This window comes from Theropithecus gelada, chromosome 14, assembly GCF_003255815.1.
Source record: "Theropithecus gelada isolate Dixy chromosome 14, Tgel_1.0, whole genome shotgun sequence".
In the NCBI taxonomy this organism is placed as follows: Eukaryota; Metazoa; Chordata; class Mammalia; order Primates; family Cercopithecidae; genus Theropithecus; species Theropithecus gelada.
In genome coordinates this window covers 49079093-49089120 of record NC_037682.1, presented here as the reverse complement: position 1 = coordinate 49089120, position 10028 = coordinate 49079093, and positions in this window count along the sequence as shown.

The following is a 10028-nucleotide window of genomic DNA, read 5'->3' as shown; positions in this document are numbered from 1 at the left end:
AAGTTGGATTCCTAGGTATTTTATTCTCTTTGAAGCAATTGTGAATGGAAGTTCATTCATGATTTGGCTCTGTGTTTGTCTGTTATTGGTGTATAAGAATGCTTGTGATTTTTGCACATTAATTTTGTATCCTGAGACTTTGCTGAAGTTGCTTATCAGCTTAAGGAGATTTTGGGCTGAGACAATGGGGTTTTCTAAATATACAATCATGTCATCTGCAAACAGGGACAATTTGACTTCTTCTTTTCCTAACTGAATACCCCTGATTTCTTTCTCTTGCCTAATTGCCCTAGAATCCCTGAGACTTTCAACTACTAACTTGAGTCTAGCGCTCCACAGTTTCTAACACTTTCCTGGGCTTTTTCCTGAGCCCAGGAAAGTGTTAGAAACCGAATTTCTCTGCAACTAGACTATTTGTTCAGTTGAAAAAAAAAACAACAAGAAGATTTGGCTTTTACCTTAATGAAGCAACAGCTTTCTTGGGTAATCATTAAAAATACTTCCTGGCATTTGTTTTCAAAATATATCCCTCTGCCTATCTGCACATGTATATATAAGTGACATACACATTGCTCTTTACTTTCGCTTTTAAAATATCTTTTAAATGGGCACCAGCCCATCTTCAGCTCATGTGACCTGGCTGTCTACTCAAGAGGCTACTATCTTCTGCCTTATCACATGGCTTCATTTGAGCCACAGCTCATTTACTAAAAATTATGATATTTCATTCTTTTAAGCCCACAACTGAATCTTCTTATTTTTGGAAACCTAAAATATCAGGCAAGGAATTAACCACTAAACTTCATCCGATAAACCTTAACTTATAATTAGGCTTAGTAATGTGTCTCTGTTAATTACATGCCTTTAACCATCTCAGTTCCATATGCTGGAAACCGTTAACTACTTTGCATCTTTAGGAAAGTAGAAAAAATAAAACTTCCAAATCTAGAAAACTTACGGAGGACATCCACCTAATTCATCCTGGTCCTTAGAAGAACATAACTTCCCATCTAAATCTTTTGGGGAGTGCAGGGATGAGGTGAATATGCATCTTATCTAGAAAGTTACACCTACACATTTAAAAAGGAAAAACAAGGTTTCAGTCCTGGCTCTTGTCTGATTTTTGTCCCAATTTTCCTAGCTGTGAAACAAAGATAATAACAGCTCTACTTTAACCATCTCACAGGGTTACTATAAGGCCTCAAAGGAATCTACTGACTTTTCATCTTCCCAAATACTGTGAGATTGAAACTTTTAAGTATATTTTTACTATGTATATCATTGAAGAAGATGGAAAAAGGCGCTATTATAATTCCATAGTCATTCACTGCTCTTAAAATGCAGATAAGTAAAAAAAAAAAAGTATAAGATAATATATGAAAAAGTTCACTTGAAAGTATAATATGTAATAAAAACATAAGGTGCAATGTCATTAATAATGGCACCTTCTACGACTTCAAGTGAGACACTGTATAAATCCCCTCCTTTTAAAACCAAAACATTTTAATTAAATCCTCTTTTTTGTCTCCTTTTCCCTCATCACCAACAAAAAAAGGTTCCAGCATAATCTTTTAGCCTTGGACTTAATTACAAATGCTAGCAAAGATTTACATAGAATATAATATAAGTATATTCTGACATTTCATAAACCCCAGCCATCCTCTCAGACTGACTTCATTTTCTTTTTCATGTTTTGATAACCTTTTTATATTCTCCTGAAGAAAAACAAAAGTGTCTACCAATATTTTAGCAACTGGCAACACTATGAATATTTTGGTTATTGTTATCTACCTTAAAACCCTTCCATGTGGTCTCATGGCTTTTCTCTGCAAAAATACCAGGTATTTTTTTCTCAACTGTGTCTTAAATTTTTCCAGATTTTTACAGCCCATTATAGCATTTCCACAATAAGATTATAGCCACTGGGGCTGCTCCATGAGTTTAAAATTTGAAAGTTCGGTTCCTGTGTCCAGGAATACAGATTCCCCAAAGCAAGGACACAAAGTGACAGACTACACAGAAAAACAAGAAACAACAATGAAGAAAAGCTGTTAAATGTTTTATAGCTAGATATTAAGAAACAAAAACATTTCTACCACCACTCTCACCCCAATCTTAGCTAGCATCAAGTTGCATAATTTTCTCTAAACAGTACATCCAAACCAACCAACAGACTCTATTTTTATGTACTTTGCTTTCTCTCAATCTCCCTTTTTTCACTCTCTCTAATTCACTGCATTCCTCTTCCTGATAACAACAACAAATATTTACTGAATGCTTGTAATGTGCAAGACCGTGTGTGCTACATGCTAAGTAAAACATCCAAGAACAAAATGGGCCAGTCCTGAGTGAAGGACAGACACTAAACAAAAACCACACAGATACATAATCTCAAATTGCAATATCTGCTGTAAAATAAATTAAAGGATAAGAAACACGATCTTTGCAGGGAGACAAGATTTGCATTGGAAGGAGCAGGAAGGGTTTCTCTGAGTAAATGGCATTTAAACAGGGATCTGAAGAATGGATAGGAATCACTCTGATGAAGAGTGGAAAGTGGTGCCTTCCAGGTGAGAACACAGCATTATGTGAATATCTTGGTATAGAAAAGAATTTAGAGGGTCCAAGAAACTGACACTAGACCAGTACAGTAGCGGGATCAGAAAGAATGATTTGGGAGAAAGACAAGAGCTGAGGCTGGCAATACAGGGGTCAGATTCTGTGGGGCCAGGGTCTTTTATGTTAAGAATATTTTTTGTTTGTTTAATTAAAGTATAATAGGAAGCCAAGAAAAAGTATTTCTTGGATCCCAAAGAATGGTAGGTGGGGTTTTCCCTACCATACAATGAATATGGAACTTAAGCACAATTTTTTTAAGAAGCATGTGAATGAAAGACACCAAATGCCTGACTCATTACCACTAACATGAAGACAGGGAGATGTAAAACTAGAAAAGGCTTCAACTATATTGGTAATGTTTTATTTCTTATAAACACAGGTATTTATACCATTCTTTAAACATTTTTATATGACTGAAATTTTCATAATAAAAATTGTTTAAAGAATTAATGAATGCTAAGAATTCACTGATTCATTTCCCTTCCCTCTTCGTTCTCAGGCTCATATCAAATCTTCCAATTTTGAGAAATTCAAGCACATAGAATTTAGAGATCTCCCCTCTTATTCATTTTGTTTCCTGAGCCTTTATTCTCTAGACTTTTAGCATCAGATGTTAGGGGTTCTTTAATTAGCTTATCTTTTGTTTTAGCATACACTATAATCCTTACAGCTTTCCAACAAGCACAGAGTTAATATGAGGATTAAATGAGATTAAAAACACAGCATTTAGCACACAAGAGCTCAATAAATGTTAACTATTTTTATTATTTCACTTACGATAATCTACTATTCCCAGTCTTAAATATAGGCCAGAACATTAGAACTAACAAAAGTCGAGTATATAGGACTAAATAGTGCTCGGGCATTTTGAAAGCATATATACTATGTATTTTCACAAATACACACACACCAACACATGCACACATAGAATGTAGATTTCCAACACTGAATTTTTAGTTTTTGAAAAAGATATTTTTTCTGTGCTCATTTAAGCATTAAATGACAAAATGCTAATTTGAATTTTTTTTATTCCCACTCAAGAAGTACACTGGAAGAAAATGTGCATTTGTTTGTGTGGAATTGCAATGTAAGGCAAGTTTAATATATTTCCTAACTTCTCCTAAGTACAATAGTACATTGAAATGACTTATGATTACATAGAGTTTCAATAATATTCAATAATGTATGGTCCACATTATGTTTAAAAGGCTCATTTTTGTAAAATGAAGTAATTCATGCAAAACCTCAATCTTATAGAATTGAATATTGACATCAAAATTTCTTCTACAACAGGAGGATCAGTCTTTAGTGGAAGAACATTATTAAAATCATATCTTTTCACTTAATTTTCTTTGTACAAATAGCACAGATCCTCTCATTTCTCTTTCCTTGTAATTCACAAATACCATAAAAGCTGTCTTTAGAAAAGTCCTTATTAATCATCATGATGAAATGAGTACTGGGACCCCAAAAATATCAGAACCTGTAACAGTTTTTGTTAACTAGACATCTGGAAAATACCTCACTGAATCTTTACGTGAATATTTTACTTTAAACTATATTTTAATACCTAAGAACCCAGAACTTCCTCTTGTGAAAAAAAACAAGAGAGTTTGTCACTCAAGATTCTTCAGTTTATATTCCTTGAGGTTTGGACTTAGATTGTTTTAGTAATCACTTCTCCATGCCCATCTCCTTGTTCTTAATCACAAATCTAATCATGTATTTTTCTAAATATTCAAAATTAAATATATTTATCTACTTATGTAAATAGTTTTTAGTTACTGTCTACCAATAGCATGTATAGGGATCTCATTAACAAACAGATTTAGAACTTCTTAGATTTGTTCCAGCAGCTTGTAAATTCATTTTAGACTTAATTGTTTAAATATATCAACATTCTAATCATTTTAAAAAGTGGACATAAAAGATTAATTCCACGTTTTTTTTACTTACCAAGCTCTGCCATTCCACCCCACTGCCTGAACAATATTATCAGCTCTTCGGATACTCATTCTTGCTAAGTAAAAGCATATTTCTTCTCTAGCTGGATTAATAATCAACTTTCTAGATAGTTCATTTGTAATTCTCTTCTGGTTAACCCTTAGCATTACAGCAGTCTGCCCAACTCATGCTATTTAATTTATAAAGGTACAAGGAACAGGGGAATTTAATCAGGTAGATATCAAAAGGAAAGTAAAAATGAGGGACAGTTTAGATTAGGCCCAAAATAATAATCAGTCTTACTTTTTTTACACTAAACGGTATAAATCTTTGTTAGATATTACAAAAGCATTCAGGTCATAAATACAAGATACAAGATACATGAAGAGAAAAATCTAACAGGCTTACAGCACACCGGTCCAGTACATACCAGCCCATGTTTATTGCTTTTTATATGCAGATAAACAAAACTCAGCTCTGGGCACAAGACATACATTTTTCTCTTAGTAGAAAGGTCTGACTTTCAAATTCCAAATGCCTCCTCTCTCAACAGTTATAGTGACATGGTCCCTTATCCTACAATAAATGTCATCTTAGGCTTCATGGCAATTTTCTGCAAATACAATCTATAAACACTTGCATCAGAATAATCTGGGATGCTTGCAAAAAATATACACACCTGGGCCCCACTTGACAAGCCCTAACCACCCAAGTGATTCTTACATACCTTAAAAGTTAGAGAGCCACTGCTCTAGGATCACCTTAAACTCACCTAAGAAGAACTCCAACATAATCCCTTAGAACTCAAAATAAAACTATATACCTTATTGCTAGTTTGACCTTGACCTTTTGCCTTCATTCCAATAACTAAGATTCCACCTTGTTTTTCTGTAGCTGAGTGCAGTAGTCCATCTAAAACCATAACCATTCCCTGACCTTTTAGCTAATTATCCATTTCATATTTCTGGATGTGAATAAGCAAGTCCTATTCATCATAGCAGGTGTGGGGCAGAGTAGTAAGGGTCTACTAGGATAGGAACAGTCTTGGGAGAAAGTTAATATGGCAGACACAATGTATTAGCTAAAAGGTTGGACAACTGACACCCATAACTATATACTCCATTATAGGAAAAAAACTAGAATCTGTCCTTTAACTCCACTTGTTGTATATGGATCTTATTGAGGCCTAGCTGCCTATGTCTCTAAGTACCACTTACCCTAGATTTTTTTTCCTTTCTCTGCTTTATGAAACTCTTTAATATCCTGTTTTATGTATTTCTTCTATAAGGTCAAAAGGCAGACATGGCAGCCAGTGGTTTCACAAATTGCTACAAAAGGCCATGTTCATAGCCAGAATGAAGGAAAAGATAAAGGCTATGGAAAAAAAAAAAAAAACCATAAAAACCTAAAGGAAAACCCTTGAGAACTGGAATGACTAGTAGACCAAGTAAAATAATATTTTTAAAAATTTTTAAATTCTGATCATTTATTTTTATTTTCATAGACTCTTTTAAGAAAGGTCAACAAAAAGATGATGATTCAAAAGATGATTATGAGAGAAGGTTAAAGTGACTAAAAGAAAAAAGACGTTACTGAACTAGTAGAACTCAGAAAACAGATTTTTCTTGGCCTCTCTACCACTTCCTAGATTTACGATCTAGACTAAGTCTCTTAACTTTTCTGTGCTTCAGTTCCTCATCTGCAAAATGAATATAATAAACCAGGTCCTGTGTGTCTCATAGGGTTATTTTTATAATTAAACAGGATCATGCTTATTAAAAAGCTTTGAAACTATAAATACCATATAAATATAGGGGATTACTGTAGCTATATAAATTGCTATTGTCTAAAATATTATTAACCTATCCACAGATAAAGTGGTAATATTTTTCTTGTTTTATATTATCTTATTTTATTTTATTTTAAGAAACTGGGTCTCATTCTATTGATCAAGTTGGAGTGCAGTGGCACTATCATAGCTCACTGCAACCTCAAACGAATAAACTCAAGTGATCCTCTCACCTCAGCCTCCTGAGTACTATATTATTTTTAAAGGAAAGTATAAACCATACACAGTGAAAAAGTAAGTAGAAGTTTGTAAAATGTCTTTCCTAAGGAAATTTTAAGAATATGACCAATATTAGTTAGGGTAAGACTAAGGCAAAATCAACCCAAAGTATAGATAAATAATCAGATTAACCTGAGTTTGCCAGTTCATGCCTTAAGGTTCTTACCAGAAGGACTTCCAGGTGAGGAAAGGGATAAGGAGTGATACTGGTGACATTTCTCATACAAAACCATCTACCTAAAGACAGAGTTCAGACTGACTTGAAGAACCAAAGCTTGGGGTATTTGTTACATGACATTTGACTTTATCCAAAATTGCCCTAAGATTCAATCAAGTGCCATAATTTGATTTAATTGGATAACGTGTACATGTTCAAAGGGAGAAAATCGAAGTTTTAGCCGGTGCAAAAATTGGTTGATAAGAGTTGCCCATGTGAAGGAAAAAGGATTCTTAACTTAAAAAAACAGACAGTTGGCTGGGCGCGGTGGCTCACGCCTATAATCCCAGCACTTTGGGAGGTCGAGGCAGGTGGATCACCAGAGGTCAGGAGTTCGAGACCAGCCTGGCCAACATGGTGAAACCCCATCTCTACTAAAAATATTAAAAAATTAGCTGGGTATGGTAGTGGGTGCCTGTAATCCCAGCTACTCAGGAGGCTGAGGCAGGAGAATTGCTTGAACCCAGGAGATGGAGGTTGCAGTGAGCCAACACGGTCCCACTGCACTCCAGCCTGGGTGACAGAGTGAGACTCCATCTCAAAAAAAAAAAAAAAAAAAGTTTCAATTCCATTGAAACTGAAGAATGTCAAATTTTTTAAAAGTTCCATTTTTAAAAGTTTCACTAAACCATTCAATAAATATTGTTGAACACGTACAATGTTCTAGGCATTGTTCAAGACACTGAGGAATATGAGCAACAAAAACAGTCAAAAATTACCTGCCATCATAGACCTTACATTCCAGTTGGAAAGAAAGCCAATACATTTAAAAGATACACAAATTATATAGTATGCTCAATATTGAAAAAGGTTCTGGAAACAAATAGAACAGCATTAGAGAGAACAGGATTGTTTAGTAGGTTGCAATTTTAAATAGGATGCTCAAGGCAGAGCTCACTAAGAAGACATTTAAGCAGAAACTTGAAGGAGGTGATGAAGTTTGGTGAGATCATTATAGTACAATCATGGGAGTTATTTTTCATCCATGTTAACATTTTTACCACTTTAATAATAAACAAGACATTCTTATAAATGTACTTTTGTACTATAATAGTGAAAAGCTGTAAGTCACTAATGTAATGGTAAAACAAATTGTGGTACATCCATATGATGGCACACGATGTAATGATTAAGAATGTTCTCCAAGACTATTAACTTAAAAAAATCAATAAAGAGTTTTTAGATACAAAAATGTACGTATAGTATGATCCAATCTTGCAGAACATTTTTTCATTTGCTCAACACCTATTTTTTGAGTACCTTCTATAAGCCGGGCACTATTCTGGGCACCAGAGAGAGGGCAATAAACAAGCTAGTCATGTTCTTCCTTCTCATACATACATAGATAAAAGACTTATATGAAATACAACAAAATATTACTAGGAAGTAAATTTCATTATGAAAGAAAAAGGTAAAATTATAAGTTATTTTATTTCCTCCTTTATGATTAAATATAGTCTCAAATTTCTAAATACTTTCTGAATGGTGCCAAAAATAAACCATGGACTTTATATTGATCTAAACATTATAGCCCATATGTGTTTTGTTATATCTGTGTTTGAATAAATAATAATTTGCAGTCTTACAATATTCTGCCAAATGTGTATTGCATTTTTCAATTATATACCAATTTTTATGTCTCATAACACCTAATGAAATTGAATAACATTGGATCCCTTTCTACAACTACAAAATCTAGGGAAAAGAACAGTTAACTAATTTACCACACTAGAAATACTGTTTAAATTGTAAATTATAACAATGCATATGAAAGTATCTCACACAGTACCTGGACAAAGAAAGGCTTGCAGATTCTGGATCCTATGCTAATACCTTCCCAGTTATGCTGGAGTTTGTTGTTGTTGTTGCTGTTGTTTGTTGTTTGTTTTTGACAGGGCAAAAAATCTCCATTTATTTAAAATGGAGCTTTAATAGTTACCAAAAAAAGTCTTATCTGAATCCCAGACCCTACCACGACTACCAGGTGTTAGCTTTATTCCATCTCCCCTCAACCACTAAAATGATCGGCAAACAAGTTAGACATTTTTTTAATAATGTTTTTCCAGTCTTCTTTTGATTTCGGTATTTATATTTAAACCATGTAGAAAATGGCAGCTGTCTACCTCTAATTAGTCAAGTTGTCTTGGGCAAGTCATTTCAACTTTCCAGTCTCGCTTTTTAAATTTTTCAAAGATAAGATTTGGACTAGGAGACCTCAAAAGTCATTAAGCTCTAAAGTTTCATTATATTACTTTAAGTCTATAAGGTATCTATAATAAATCAAAGGAACACAGCTTCTCAAAAGAATAAAGGCTACAGCAATAGGATGGTTGGCTAGAACAAGAAAACAAAGACCAAGGATTAAAAGAGAATTTGAAAATCTCCCCAACCCCCTGGACCAAGTCCAGCTTCAATCACATAAAGGTTGTTTTGGGACTATAGAAAAGAATAAATATGAAGGTTTCTCAAATCATCAAGAGATGATGTTTTTGCTTAGAAAGAAAAAGTACACTTGTTCCTATACACTCTCTAGTTCTTAAAACATACATACACACATCACCAACAACAATGCCCCTAAATGTTTTCATATTGATATGGAAGGAAAATACAAATCACTCATTTTGCTGAAATAAAGTATTTTAAACCTAGAAAGGGTGATTTCGTTTTGAGGGTTTAAAAAAAAAAGAAAAAAAACACTGTATTCACTCTTTTTCTATTGCCTCCTCTGTATACAAACCCCCAATAGCTCTTAAATTTGTGGCATTTTCTTATGTACATAGAGAAAAATTTGTATTGCTATTGCAGCAACATCTAAACAGTTTCCTGTAAACTTTCAGTGATGGAAGTCATAGAATTTATGATAAAATCCCATAGAGTGGTGAAACAAATTTCTTTCATATTTATCATTCATTTTATTCAGTGTGCATTTGAAGGAAAACCTTTTAAGAACACCAATAATGTGAGAAAGCTACAACAACTAAATTTATTGTTAAGTATCACATCATTGGTCCTCCTGGGAGTTCAGGAAGAAAGCTTAAATCACATTTCCTAACACATTGGAGAGTTTCCCAGAGATGTGATGGCCCACAGAGGCAAACCATCCAAAGCATACTGGAATCTCAGAGATGGTGACAAAGAAATATCGCTTTGTTTAATAAAAGCAGACTAGAGTTACCCTTT